Source organism: Augochlora pura, chromosome 9 (assembly GCF_028453695.1).
Source record: "Augochlora pura isolate Apur16 chromosome 9, APUR_v2.2.1, whole genome shotgun sequence".
Lineage (NCBI taxonomy): Eukaryota > Metazoa > Arthropoda > Insecta > Hymenoptera > Halictidae > Augochlora > Augochlora pura.
The window spans coordinates 7,319,422-7,335,583 of NC_135780.1; positions in this window are offsets into that span (position 1 = coordinate 7,319,422).

The window sequence follows — 16,162 nt, forward strand, 5'->3', positions numbered from 1 at the left end:
AATTCAACGTTTCTTTGGACCACGGACGCTTCAACCGATTTTTACAAGCAGAGATCCGCGACGAAGACTTTGGGAGTAAAACGACGTCCACGTGTACCTGATTACAGTTTTCGGCTGGTGAAATGTTTAAAGACCAGCAAGGATTGCATAATATTCATTCACTGCCACTAGACTGCGCGCTTTTATGCTTTTATAGGAAATCCGAAACGGAGTTTTTCGCGGTGTACTTGTTCCTCGGCCCTAGCCTCTTCTCGAATAAGATACGAAACTAGAGGGTTCGCAGTCGAAATATCACTTTGTTTTCGTCGAACGAGCACAGAGGTGTTCCCGATGGTTGTGGTCTGCAGTTTTCCGGAGTCTGGGAACAGGGAATATAGGACGCAGCTCTGGCGTTTTTCGCGGGAAGAAAGCTCGGCGTTCGTTGGTGTCGGATTGGAGTTTCGTTTCGTTAGAGACACGATTTAGCGGTTCACCGGTAGAGAATATCGAGTTCTTAACGATACACAATTGCCTTACACATGTTAACCACAGTAGAGTTTCAGCGTTCCAACGTCCGCGATTACCACGTGCGTAGCTCCCGTTATATTTTTGACAGATTTTTATACGTTAATCTCGCGGACGATAAAAAAAATTAACAAAGAAAACGAAGATGAAACGGACGCTTCGACGACGATTCTAGGGAATCATTTACTCACGGAAGCAGAGCGGAAATACGCGCGTACGTTGAACGAAAGCACAGCAAACGAAACGAAAAGACTAAGATTTAAAGGGGACGATGATGGAAAGGAAAGCTAGGTTTTTATAGACGAATAAAATCGGGAGTACCGGACATGCCCCGTCGTTGGGCTGCCGCACAGAACATTGTTCATATACTCAGGATAATAAGAGACGCCTTAATTTTTAATCTTGAATTCGGTCTCCGAGAATTACGAGAATATCCTCGCGTACAACGACTGTATTTATGTACATATATTATATATTTCGAGAGAGAGAGAGAGAGAGAGAGAGAGAGAGAGAGAGAGAGAGAGAGAGAGAGAGAGAGAGAGAGAGAGAGACGAGGGAACAGGTTGTATACGAAACATTGTTCCTTTTCCTTTTGGCGTTGATGATAAAATTCTATGGAAGACAAAAAGAAAGGAGGAAGGACGAAAAGAAAAGAGATGCTGCATCGGCCACGTTTTGAATGTCTTCCGTGTTTTAACGAAAAGATACGGAATTAGTTAGTCGAGGTGACGGAAGGGAATCCGACGATATATTTATACTCTCTCTTCCACACACACACACGCGCGCGCGCACGCACACATATACATACATACCTCGCAATAGCTTCGCCTTTTCGAAGACGATAAACTTCCCCTCGCATTGACGAATAGCAATTTTGTTCGTTTAGCCGTTTCTTTTTCTTCACTTGCTCGCGTGTTCGACCTGTGAGTTCTCTGTATCGTGCCAAATCATGAGGGAAGAAGGTCGACTGAGAGGTGAGAGGGACCCATAGTTACGGATTTAGGCGAGCGCTCATTCATATCTAAACTTTGATTCGATGATTTAGGATCAATTAGTCGGAAACTGCGACTCACTTTTATTTATCTCTAGACTCACAAACATACATATACACCGACGCACACCCACACGCAACGTATGCATTTCTCCCGTACTCCTTCATTTTGTTTTTCTTGTCGCCCCGGTCCTTTTCTCCTACTTTGTTTCGTTTTTATTTCGTTTCTTTTTGAAAAATCGACTGGAATTTCTAGATCTCCTCTAGACAAAAACATTTCTTCGAGAAAGTTGCTCAGAGAGCATGTGAGAGAGGAAAGGAGAGAAAGATAGAGAGCGAGAGAGCGATTGCAAACCCTCGCTGATGGAACGTGGGAACGTACATATATAGATTTTTTTGTTTTCAATTGTTTTTGTGCCTTGGTCGTCTGGCCCGACCCGTTCGCGTGACGCTTTTTAACCGGCGGATTCGAGTTCGGAACGGTAACCTGCTGCGTGCGCGTTATTTGAGGCTTCGGGGACGGAGAAATATTTCCTTCTGTTCCCGTTCTTATGTGTTAAGGATGTGCATGTACCCGGGAGCGCACACGGAAAAAACTATATGCATATACATATGCGCTATGTATACTAAAACGACAAAAAAATAACAATAATGGAGAAGTAATATTAATGTTATATACGACTTTGTAGTTTTTATTCGACGAGAAAGAGAGAGAGAGAGAGAGAGAGAGAGAGAGAGAGAGAGAGAGAGAGAAGGAGAGAGAGAGCGACAGCGAGTGAATGAGAAAGATACATTGCGCGTGTACAGTGACCAGGTTCATCGTTTCGGGCATTGACGGGAAGCTGTCCGCGAGAATGATAGAGAGAGAGAGAGAGAGAGATATGTTCGCGGGTCAAAACACATACGCAAGCACACATACACGCAGGACACGATGCCTAATTAATCCGAGATTGGTCTGCGGATCATCTGGTGTATCGTAAATCGAATCAGGTTGTGTGAAAGAAAACACTGAAAAGCGAAATTTGAAGAAAAGAAAAAAAAAGAAAAAGAATTCGAAACGAGCGTCGTTTCGGCGCTCAGCACCTTCTCCAACGTACCTGTTAGCTACATAGACATTAAAAATAATCATAGTTACTGTATGGAACAGTGAAAGTGAGAGAGAGAGAGAGAGAGAGAGAGAGAGAGAGAGAGAAAACATGAATTAATGCGATAGATAGAGGGGGGAGGGGTTGTGTGATGATAATGATGTTGCGCGTTTGTGTACAATTTAGAGCGACTCGTAGTTTTAGTTTAGGAAAGGGCACGGTAATTACTATAATAAGTGTATATATATCCTGTGCATGACTCGAAAGCTGTTTATATTAAGTAGGGTGTCGAGAATTGCCGTTCGCCATGATTCAGATCGGAACCCAATACGCTATCCAAATCTGGTATTAACCATTGATACCTACGTGCTGTACTTAAGAAGCAAGCCCCACGCGGCGGAAAAAACCACCTAGAAGACGTTGTTGAGTAGAGCTGCTTCTCAATCCCGATGGCAAGCCACAGCTCAGATGATCCGAGGGTGGAATGCAGCAATCGCTGTCCTGCCATCGTATCGCTCTCGCCAATATTAGAGTCACCATGACTCTAATAATTAATACAACCCGTGCTAGTCGGACAATTTCTTGGTTGTGGGAATGGTTCCTAGAAGTTAACCCCCATCTCCTTAGCCTGATACTTCCATTTATACGTCCATGAGAAAGACGCAGTATCATACGGTATCTACAATGCCCGAGAATGCAGAAACTTCTCCACTCGGTGTTTTCTAGGCGGCGCCACGCGCCGCTATTTGTCCTAATTCCAGTAAGCGTGATCTTCGTGCTCGGAATATTCGCGTTCATTGCCCATGCCCACCCAAGCGTGTCGCAAACCATTTTTTCCGGTAAACATGTAGTGGTAATCCCTTTGTCTACCTGAGCGGCTCAGACGATCTTAGCCCAATATCTATTAGTGGCAAGATCGTGAAAAGGACAGGCACTTCCACTTTCCGAAGCTGCGTTTGAGAAATCTACCACAGATTCCATCGACCTGGGCCTTTGCGACGAAACAGGCGAACTCGGTGGCGACAGCAAGACTCGTCATATTGCTTCTATCCGAGAAATCATAGAGGGTGACCGGATCCAAATGGTTCCCGTACCCACCTGTTACATCCTAACTTCACCTGGGAATTATTTAAATGCCATCTGGAGAAAATCTTCATTGCGATTCGCGTCCTCCAGCACCTCAGCAATGACGAATATCCCCTCGCAATGAAAAGTTACACCAGCCGAGGTGTACGCAACCTCGCTTGGCTTGGATAACCCTGACCTCACCGGAGATCGTCGTAAAGGTGGTCCACCTTGAGGGTCGTGCTCCTACAGACAAATCAGCCAGCAACGATGACTTTGACGAGTGCTGCAGCGGTTAGAGGTACATTTCACGTGTAGCCAAACGTATAAATAGCGTTAGCAGAGTTAATCGATCTGGGGACATCTGGCGAAGGGTTGGTGGCGTCGTTTATAATAGTGGTTGCCGTCCCCGTTTCTGCTAGAGAACTAGAGTTTTCACTATAATACTGTTATTATTACGGAAACGACTCGAGGCGTCGCTCGTGAGATTCGCTCGAAAATGATTTGCGCAAGAAAATATATATTATTTTCGTTTTCGTTACGAACGTGATGTTATTTTCCTCGGTTCGCATTCTTGCTAAAGTTTTCACGAATCTCGCGTCCCAAGCCTTCTCTTTAGTTATACTTTTTATTTTTTTGTAATTTTTTGCGTGTACGCGCGATAAACGTGTCGCCTTCACCTCCCCGCTCACACCATTGCCGCCCGTATTATAGCTGCGGACAAACGATTTTTTGCCGAAATATATCACTGTCGAATATTTTTTGTTCTGTTTTATTTTCAATTTACGATGTGGCCGACGACAGAATCAATGCACGTTTTTTGCCAATCAATTTGCAATGCACGCGTTACTAAACGATGTCACGAAAACGACGACTACACGCAGTATGCAAAGTGTGTCTGGAAGAAATACTATAAACATGATAATGAAAGAGAGTATGAAGAGAGAGAGAGAGAGAGAGAGAGAGAGAGAGAGAGAGAGAGAGAGAGAAATCGGACGAATGCATGAACGATGAGAGAGTGATACTGAAAGATTCAGAAACCGAGAATTTTATACATGTACATAAATAAATATAGTTAGCTATAAGAAACCGTGTACAGTTGTACCAGACCTTTGATGCTAGTTTAGCCGATAAGTGACAGAAGTCAAGAGATGCGTAGTGAATCCGTTTCTTCGCTTCGGGGGATTGGGGAGAGGATGGGTTTCTTGACGAGAATACTTAATCGTAACATTAGGTTTTTTATTCAGAGCAAAACAATATTTTTTATTTATCCCTTTATTTTTATATGACGTTGCGACTGGAAAAGAAAATGAAAACTAAAAAGAAAACGTTTGTACGATGTAGCTGGAGATGATGGGAAGAAGGGGCTGGCGGAGAAGAGAGGCGCGCAAAAGACCATGTCGAAAGGGAACGCGAGAGTGACCGATCGAGAGAGTTTAATTAAGTGGATGAACGATAGGTAACCAGAGTCAAACAACGAAAATTACGTACGAGGGAACACCGGAAATCCTCGCTCATCGATTTAAATAAACCTTTGAGATTTACTACAGAGATTCAAGACAACTGTGTGTGCGTGCGTGCGTGCGTGCGTGCGTGTGTGTGTGTGTGTGTGTGTGTGTGTCACGACGTTTCTCCTTGACTTTATTTCAAAACTGAGAAAACTGCCCCGAAAGTGAAACATACGCTTTCTCAAATATATAATCCTTGAAACTTTCGAATCATTCTTCACAATCCGGAGCATCTTATATTTTTAGTAATCATGAAACAGAAAGATGCGTCTTTTGAAATTTTGATAACGCAGCTTTGCAAAGCTTTATTGTACCATTAAAGTTTGTTCTTCTCCTAACCCTCTCGAAAGTTGTTCTCCTAACCCTTGTACCTCGGGGAGTTACACGCGGAAAGATGGAAACGTATGCTTGACTTTGTAGGTAGTTTTCTTGCCCCTAAAGTAAAATTAGGGCAATGTAAAATACACCGTTGTTCCCGTCTCGAATCGCTCTACAAGCCCACAAAGTTTCGTCTGAATTAGTGAGCGGGTTCATGGTGTTTTCTTGTTGGAGAGGAGGGAGGGGTAGCAGCAGAGTGCGAGAGAGGATCGTGTCTAATCGCGATAGAATTTCTAATGAAAAACGCAAGGGGAATACATTCGGAGCCCCTGACACAGAACAGGTTTTTGAACTGCGATATTCATGTTATACTATATTATATATTATATATAAATAGACCGACAGAATCTCTTATTTTTGCAAGAAAACCAGACTCCTGAAAAATGGGAAAAAAGGAGATATGCAAGAAAGAAAACGAATGTTGGAAGGTCGTTCGCCGGCGCTCGATGGAGAAGACGCGCAGACGTTTTAGAAATCAAGTCTTTTCGTCCTGTCTGTCCTCCTTTGCCCGACTCTCAACGACGTTCTTTCGTTCCCAAGTTTCAACGTTATTCCTCGCTGCTGTCGCTGTAGACAAACTTTCCGCTTCCAAATAGACACACGTGGAACGAGAGAACAACTGCGAGGAGGACATTGACGTCCGTAAAACGTCTGCTTTATCGAAAGTTTACATTTTTAATGAAACAATCTGAAAGACACGTGTTTTTTTTTGTACTTGCTGAACCTGGAAATATCGAGCAAGGTAGTTTCACAATTTGAAGAAACTAACTAGGTGTTCCTAATAATTTAGTATTTTTATGGCGCGTTCATCGTACAAGGACATTTGTTCATGTAAATATTTAAGTTTACGGATACTTTTCGAATCATTTTGTTTTCCATATTGTTGCACCATTCTCTATAGCAATAGCTAAGAAAAAATTTTCTATAGGCCTCGTCTTCCATTGCCGACTCCTGATAATGCTAGGTCAACTATTTTCACAGGTTTTATTTTTCCAATGGTAAACTCGAGGAAAAGTCTGATTACTTGTCGCAAGAGTTCTTGACGTAAGCGTGAGAAATGAATGATGCCATGAGAATACGATACCGCTGTGGTAATACGTTAACTTGATTTTGAATAACAAACTGGTACGTGCAGGTCCTTCTCTTGTTTCGTTAGCTTTATTAGGCACATATAACTGAAAGTTTCGAAACTGCCGCTGACAATCGTCCTCGTCACCTTTCTGAACGAAATCATTATGGAAGTATTCTAAAATGCTGCTGCACTGCCTTTTCACCGGATTACTCGCGACGCCGTAATCTAGAGATACACCACATGGGAGAGAGAGCAAATAAAGACTATATAGAAGACTTTAAGGAAACTTTTTCAGATAAATCACAGTTTCGAGACAACTCGCGTACACGTAGGTAGAGACCCATTGCGATTTCTTTCTCCGAAATGTAACTTTAATTTATTTTTCGTCAATTGTCTTTGCTCGTCGCACGAAAGACTTGACTCGGTTATAACCGTAATAATGATTTGTAGAAAGCAATCTTGGTAATTTTCTTCTTATCGAGAATCAAGGTTTCTTCAATAAGTTTTCTGGAACACTTTTCATTCGTCAATAAGAGATACCGATTTCATTAGGAAGGCGTTTGTTCGTCGAGAGAGGAGGCCACTGCCTCATTCATAAGAGATTGGACATGTAAAAGTTATCGTTGCAGGACTGTTCAAATTTGTCCAATGTCAAGACCAATGCTCACAATTTTTCAAAACGATCAGCTCGAAGTATTGTACAATGTCAAGTGTTAAACAGTAAGTACTATAGATGCGCGAATGTCCGCTCCGAGGGCGTAGCAAATTTATTCGATTTGAGGTAAATTCGCCGTGGTAAGCGAGGGGGCGAATACGTGACGCCCGCGATGATTCCGACGGCTCTTTTATGACCACGATGAGAGGTCTAGCCCGGGTTTGCTGTGTCAGCGCTGTTGTTGTCAGCTGCTCCTCAAGAATTGCGTCTGCGCCATTGAATATTCCAAGTTTCCGCTGTTCAGCATCCGTTGCTCTTTCTAATCGCCTCGTATTTGCGTGCTGCTCTCCGTTTCGATCGCTTTTCCTTCTTTCGTCGTTAGTGCATCTTCGAATGCAGTAGGTAAGTCGGGATTACCGAATACAGTACAACAAGCGTTGTAGAAGTTACGCTCTGAATCTAGTTGCCTCGTCGCGCGATCGTCTCTTTAGAAGGCTTTTCTTTAAAAAGGGAATATCAGCCTCGTAGACCGGACACACCCTGATAGAAATTGGCCCAAGTGTCATTCAATGACGTAGCCAACTTCTTCAATCACCGATCCCTTCATCTTTGCTTTCCCTTGTCCTTGGGGAATACGTATTGTAGCTCCCTAGATCCATTACAATTTGTTAACGTTAATACACGAAGAATTTTCATTTCGCATAAACATCCGCAGACCACTAATGAGACACCTAAGCAACTTACTATTCATACGACGTCCTCATATCCAATGTTCAATGAATTCGCTCGATTCGGTGTTTACCATCGACCGCTAGGGACTGCGGTGTCCATTAGCAGTCTCGCACCACCAACTGCGATATCCTGGATAACTTCTACCCTCCATTATATTCCCGTCAGGGTGCAATCCCAGATAATCCCTGCCACTATCTTGCGCTAGGATCCTACAACAGGTGCACGATGGGACGAGCGCCACGCTCCAGGAGTTCACCTCCACCCAGTTCACACCTTTGCGAAACAGTCGGCTACATAGCCGATGAAATCTGCTATGTCAGTGACGTGTAGATTATTCTTGATCGCGCGATCAATGACGGCGTTGCAGTCGTGCTTCCGTGTTCGCATTCTCCGAGAGGTTGCCTCGGTGGTCCTCCGAGTGTATTCTAATAAACAGCCAATTAGCAACGCTTCCTTGATATATATATAGCTTTTCGACGACATTAATTAACATAGCATCGCGTACAGTCGCGATTTGGTAAGCTGAAAACGGCATTTCACGTTGCAACGACATCAACTGGTTACACAAGTACCGCATCATGAAAATTCATATTCTTCCGGAACAATTCCAGACGTTAAAGTACAGTTTTCCTGTGTTGCATTTGTAACGCTAATATAATACGCCATAAAATACTTGCATCTTCAAACGTCTTTAAAGCCTTCGGCTTATGAACAGGTAACACGTGTCTTTCAGATTTGTTACACTGAAAAATGTTCACAGATACTTACTTCGAAAGCGTCCCCGCTTCATCATTTTACGGCTCGTATGGAATCGTAATTTGATCTCGAGGTAGACGACGACACGACCTTTCCACAGTACGACTATAATGACGACCGTAGAATATAGAAAACGAGCGAGCCTAGGTTCCGATCGAAAAGAAAACACGCTTCCGAAGAAAACGCTTAGAAAAGAAATGATCGTTCGAGGACAGATGTATTTTGAACAGGATTCGATACCGCAACAGTTAAACGGGTAGGTAGGTAGGTAGGTAGGTAGGTAGGTAGGTAGGTAGGTAGGTAGGGGGTGGGGTGGGGTGGGGTGGGGATCGTAGAATTTGCTGCTATACCTACTAATATCTTATTATCATGTATCGAGCAATACTATCGAATAATTGAAAATTAACGATAATAACGATTTTACTATTCATTTATAATTGTACTCTCGAACATAATGATATTTAATATGTAATATTATATAATATATTATATTATACGATCTTGCATATACGTAATGTATAGAGGACAACGTAACGTACGTAGGATAATGACGGAGAAAGAAACGAACAGGAAGCTGTTCTTCGAACGAAATGTAATGTGTAACTTGAAATCAGCGTTCAATACAAATGATTCTTTGTACAATTATCTCGCACGTCCTGACTCTTTTCAATGCTTGCACACAACTTCATCAACCCTGTTTCTATCATTACCACGCACATTTATCATTCACTCGATCGGATGCGTGCCTCGCATTCGATTCTTCTCGCGTCGCGTTCGCATTTTTGCTCGATTCGCACCTGTGCATACTTCATTTCCTACGGATCGGCCATCCTGCTCGCATTGACCGAGATCGTCGACGCTTACACTGGTTTCCTATCAAAATCGCATGCTCCGGCGATCGCTTCGTTTCTCAAATCATGATTCACACGTTGCTCACCCGAACGGTGCAGCCCAAAGATGACGATAGAAACGCTGAGATGGCAGTTGCGGAAATAGCCTTCCGTTTTCGATCGCATCGATAACACTTTGTTCTTCTCCACAATCGCTTCTACACAAACTAGCATAATGTTCCGGTTCTAGAGTCGTTTGTAAGTTCGGGTCAAATTTCGATTCTATCATGGAAATTACAGACCAGAATTTATTGAAAAAAATCAATATATTTATCTGTCTGATGCTGTTTGCAAATATAAATAATATTATTACAAGATTACAGTAATTAACACACTCAGCTTAGATCCGGTTAGTTTGTTACTGTCGGACAACTCTGCACGCGAAACAAATCGGAAGGCGATTACGATCGTGATCTTCTCTAATTATGCATCCTCTATCATTCGAGATGCCTGGCCAAACCCCGGACATCATGATGCATCGTAGCAAGATGATCTCGCTTCGCTCGGTCACGTCCGCCAGAGGGATTCTTTTCTCAAACGATGTTGATCGCAGTTGTTAACGTAACGCGACTCGCAACTGTCCAACCAGGTGTATAATCGTTTGAGTCGTGGGGTTGATAGTCCGACCCATTCTCGGTTGATTCGTTCTCAACAGCTACGACCGATAGTCTTGAGGGGGTAGGTCTTGAGGGTATCGAGTCGACGTTGTCGACGCACACCGTTCCGATTCCTGTCGCTAAATTATTCTCGACATTCACGATGCTTTCGTTCGAGTATCTCATTTATCGTACGCAAATGCGTAATGTTACCTAATAATATAATATATTATCACTAATATTGATATTAATTATTAACAATTGGATAATCGTCCGCGCGACGATGTCCCGCTTTTAGCTGGTAATTTACGATTGGCCGATCTCACGGATGACAGATGAAGTTCGTGTGCCCAGTTTTTTTGAGAAGTTCGCCGAGCCTAACGCGACGAACGTTCGATAGCGACAAGCAAGGGGGATTGAAAAGCGTGAACGATCGCGGGAACCTAAATAGTCATCTCCGCACGATAATAATGCAACATTGACACTGGACCCGTACATACGCGTTAATAAGGAAACGAAGAGACTATACAGCGAAACGCATTGGTGAATCGTGAACGCGTTCACGGACCTATATGAGAAGACGCGCGTGCATCTACACGCTTGTATGTACGTGCAGGTGCACGCGCGCGTACACGTGAAATATATGAATGCTATAGATAGAAATGAATAAATGAAAAAAGTAATATTTATACCAGAAGTTAATGATACTATTAGAAATAATATTTATAACTCTATATTTACTCTATATTTGCTTATTATACGCATAACGACCTTACCCTCGCCGGACCCCTAAGGATGGACGATTGGATGCTCTATAGGAGGGAAAGAGAACGCGTGCGAGTGTTGCGGGCGTGGGCGACGTAAATGAGAAACTATAAACATTTGTTGACACTAAATGTACGGAAACGAAACGGAGTGAGAACAAGAGTGCGCGCGCACGCGTGAAAGAGAGAGAGAGAGAGAGAGAGAGAGAGAGAGAGAGAGAGAGAGAGAGAGGGAGGAGGGAGGGAGTGCATGGGGGAAGTGAAATGTTGTACGTACTTAAATTTTCAATGCGAAGTTGTCCGCGCACCCACGCACCGCATCGAAAGAGTTTCGTTCTTTTGGTTTTCATTTCTCGACGACGCCGTTGTAAATCTGCTTATTCTCGCTTCGGCCATTTGCTTATGTCGGTGCGTCGGTGGCGGACCACTCTTTCGGTTAAGGCGACGATTCGCGTTCGGATAGGTAAGCTTTAATAATCAAGTTTTAAACGGCGATATAAATCGAGAGTGACGCGCATACTACATTTTTTTGTTAGTGGTACACACGGCGAAAGATCAGCGAAACGAGAGAGTTTCAGTTCTTTTTTTCAGGAGAAAGGGTCAGACAGTTCCTTGACGTTTATATTTTGAATTATCTTATTATACAAATAAAGCTATTATCATTTACCTGAATCGACGAGTTCTTTTCACCATTGTTCTTTGCTACGATCCCCTCAAACTGTCCATCCTTAATCCCAGAACGACCCCATGGGTTGTTTGTTCAATATATTACAATAATTATAATATTAAGATATATTTCAATAATTGGTATGTAAAATAAATTAGAATCGAAGATGTCCTGTAAGTTGTGCATTATAAAAGTTCAATAGTATTAGTTCAATTCTGATTTCATGTAAAACATTTTTATTCGTGCCTGTTGGCGAGTTTTGAATTCTATTCTGCAAATTGTACAATATTTGTTTTTTTAAGAACGTTATTAAGGGTGTTCTTAAGACAAGGATAATTGTTTAATTTTATTTTTCAAATAATATCATATATGTGTATACGATATCAAAATTGAGAGTTTTGTCGCGTCGAAATCGAGAGTGATATCCAGGTTCGAGGTACGACGAACTGAAATTGTCGAAGCAATGGCGTCATCCCGAAGGGGAACGAAATAGAGAAAAAATAAATATAATCAAATTTCAGCCATCCGTATCATTTCACTCGTATCGTGTATCATGTTATGGCGATTAACGGTACGATCGACCACCGGCACCGGTTTTACGAGCCTTTATTTCGCTCGTTGAATTAATTCGCCGCCATAAAGAGCAAGATAATGGCCAGCTGGATGCATCCGAAACTGCGGGCCCTGGAGAAGGTAAGCCAAGGCAGAAGTTTAACGAGAGAGCAACCATGGTTGCGGCGTTATGTGCCCCGAATCGACGAAAACTAACGATTCTGTCGTTGAGATACGCTCTCTTTCACCCTCTCTGCCTTTCTTTTTGCCCTGCGCGCTTCGCTTATCGTCTTCACTTACCGCTCTCCTTCTACCCGCCATTCACTTCTTCCGCCGTTTTTTTTTTTCTTTACCTCCAACAGTTTCTCCCTCCTTTCTTTCCCCGTCATACCCAATACTCTGCATTCCTTTTTCTCCATGTTTCTTCACTTTGTCCTCCCTTTTTCTGCTCAACGCTCGGTTCTTTAACCGTGCCTCTTTCATTTTGCACCGTTATTTTTTTTTTTACTTTTTTTCATCTTCTTGAATATCGATGCCTTTGCTGCTTCTTCGGGTGTTCCACTTGTTTGCGGTATTATTCTCAAATGTTTTTATTCTTCTTGAATATAGATCCCTTCTTCTCTTTTCTCTGTTCGTTTTCTCAATTTCTGTTCCTTTCTGCTAGTTATTCTCAAAGTTTTCGGTCGTTGCTTTTCCCCTCCATTTTTTCCAATGCGGAGGGATGAAATCGAACATGCGTTCACATGGCCATTGCGAACAGAGTCTGGCGTTGTTCGAATAACTTTTTATCCATGCATTTATTCCACTGAATTGATTATATTAAGAATATATTTAGTCTGATGTCTGACATCGGTGCCAAGTTTCGGAACAATCATTCAGACACCTGTCATTGTAGAGGAATATTAATTATTTCTTTTCGATGCCACAAATTAGAATTATACTCGCATAAAATCGATCCCAATGAAATATATTTATTCGATCGTTTTCCCTTTTCCTTTCTTTCACCGCTCTCTTCATCGTTAGAACTGCATACATTCCTGCAGCTTCTCTTTCCCTTCCTTCTCACTTCCGCTTCTCTTCTTTTCCTCTCCACGATTCATTTCCTCGAATGTTCTACCTTCCCCCGTTGTGGTGCCACCTTCTTCCACCTTTCACTTTCCTTTCGTTCCTCTCTTCGCTTCCTCGCTAACATTTCCCCACTTCCAACACGATCGTTCTCTGTTCTTTCTCCTCGTTACGTCGTTGGTCTCTGCTTCTCCCCCTCTCCCTCACCCTCTCCCTCGCCCTCTCCCTCTCTCCCTTATAGTTTCATCCGACTGTTCTTTTACCTTCGACGTTGACATTTCCTGTGGAAACTTTCCGTGCAGTTGCGTCAATAGAGTATTTCGACCGGGCCAGCCGCGATTAGGCGGCTAAATGTGAGAATTATGGAAAATAGAGACAACGTGCACGGATCCGCGGCGGCCAATAAACCGAATGATGTATAACGGGTCTCCGAAATACTACGTGTAATCGGGGATCCTGCGAAGACGGCTGAACATGAAATTTGTCGAGAAACTTTTATCGGGTGTAAAATTGATGATAAATCACGCGGCTCGAATCGACCCGACGACTCGCGCGTAATATACAATATATTTTATATATAATAATATAAAAATCTACCCTGCTTGGAAAGATCTATTATAATCTAAGTCGTGACTCCTTGTTTCCGTGTAAGGGATTAACCGTTTTCTTCAAATGAGTTATGTAAGACGTTAAAATTTCGACATCTTTCGGGGGATATCACTTTAAAAGGTCCAGGTTATCAGATTTGAATCTATCAACCAGGATGCAACTATTAAAAGAACCGCGGCAATTAGCGCCGAAATTGATAATACCGTAGGCTATCTGTTGGTGTTATCGGTAGCTGGTTACCTCTTAGTTTAGGCTGAAATTCCGAGCATCTTGATTGTTGCACTATGTGAATCCGCATAGACGGTTATTATCGTGCGATTTCGTTGAACCAGGTAGAGCGAACTAAAGTAAACTTTTATGTCGTGTAGCTGGGTTATCTTATCAGCCCTTGTCAGAACAAAAAACCGCGAACGTTTCTTCCGTTTTTCCTCAGAGCTGGCGGAGGGGGGCTATGAATTCTGAGACTCGATTGGCTCCTATCGCTTGGACAGTCATTTAAGAAGTAACAGTCATCGAATTCTTATGCAACCGAATGTTTGATATGAGAAATAAGTTCGATAACGATTACTGGGTCATAGAGTTTCAGGGAACGGCGGTAGCAGAAATGTGATAACAATAACATGTGAATAAATCTGCACGCGTCTACGTACTAACGTAAATTCTACAAGGTAAATAAGTAGCGAGAGTAAAATAAATGGACACAAATAGTCATAAAAGCGTGCGCTACGTAATAGGATTCCCCCAGATAACTTTTACTTGTGTACACGCAATATCCAAGACGGTTCAATAATTTTTACTCATTCAATAATAATTTAAAAGTCTTGCAGAAACAAATAAACTTTGTTCAAGGAAAAACGGCACCATTCCGTTTTTAATTTTTCTTGACAACGATGATTTTCTACTTATTATTTCGTTCATAAATCCATTACGCTATCTATTTGAGTGCATGTTACATTGACCATTATCTTTGGTACTGTATCAAATAGTTAACATTGACTGAATGAGTAGAGCAAACATACTTTATTGACACGGCAAAATCTGCTGTTACCTTCGCGTTAATAAAGCACATTTCAACTAAGAGTTGCCCAATAATTTCTTCGTGTTTCCGATTTATTGGGTAGCCAAGGTTTGGAAGTTCAACTTAAAATAAAGTTTTCACTAGCTTTGTTACACATTTACGTTAATGTTATCTGCATTTTCCATATAGCTCATATTTTGTACTCGACTCGTTGAAAGGTGTAACGAATGTGGTTCGAAAACGTTAGCAATACAAGTGTGAAAACGTCTTCATCTTTAACTAACGTGTAACTGTTAATACGTAGACACAATTAGTCAGTTACAGTCAGCTGTACAAACATTTCTTTATATAGGATACGTGTTCTGTATTACGAACAATAATATACGTGTGTCGGAAACGTTGCCGCTTGGTTAGAAAACTGATATTACAATCTTATTTGAATTATCAACACTTTATACATTTATGATAAGAATCTAAAAATGCTGTTCCAATATTTCCGATTGAATAAAACTATTAAGAATAAAAATAAATTTTTATTTATGTTGCAATCGCGAGGTAGAGAACTTTTATTTTTCATGAAGATCCGTAGTCTAATAACAATTTCGATAATATCTCATCATGCTAGAATACTTACTGTAGAATAAATGGAAAAATCGAGTCTTATTGAAGACGGTTCGTTAAAAAATTAAGGGTGCCGAATTTGTTTTACTACATGTTACGTAACGTGTAGTTTATGCGTAGAAACTGTACAATATTATTTATAGAAATACCTCGGATGTACGAAAATAGTCTCACAGTAACTACACATGTCCAAATAGTACTCGCACTGCAACTATTGTGACGTGTACAGTTTGCAGAATAATAATATTTGAATGATACAATTTTGTAGATTTTCTGTTTCAGTCTATTGAACATGCCAATGTTTGCCAAGAATTCCACGTTATTTTGTTACAGAGTTCCGCAAACTGCAGTTTTAACACATAAACGTTCCGTCCACTTTAACTACTAATCATATCTTTTGCACTGTCAACGATTTTTAGTATTGCGCAGCGAAATTTCGCAGCGCGGAGGAGTTTTTATTTTTCACGAACACATTTCGCCAATGTTACATATTTCTCTGTAACAGGGAGCTGTGAAATCTACGTCTCAAGCTGAACTAATCAGCTGATTTTGCAGCGCTGCGAAATGTTGACACCATTCATCAACCTAACCGTGATTTGCGTTTGAAATTGTCGAGGTTCTAACGTTGCGATAT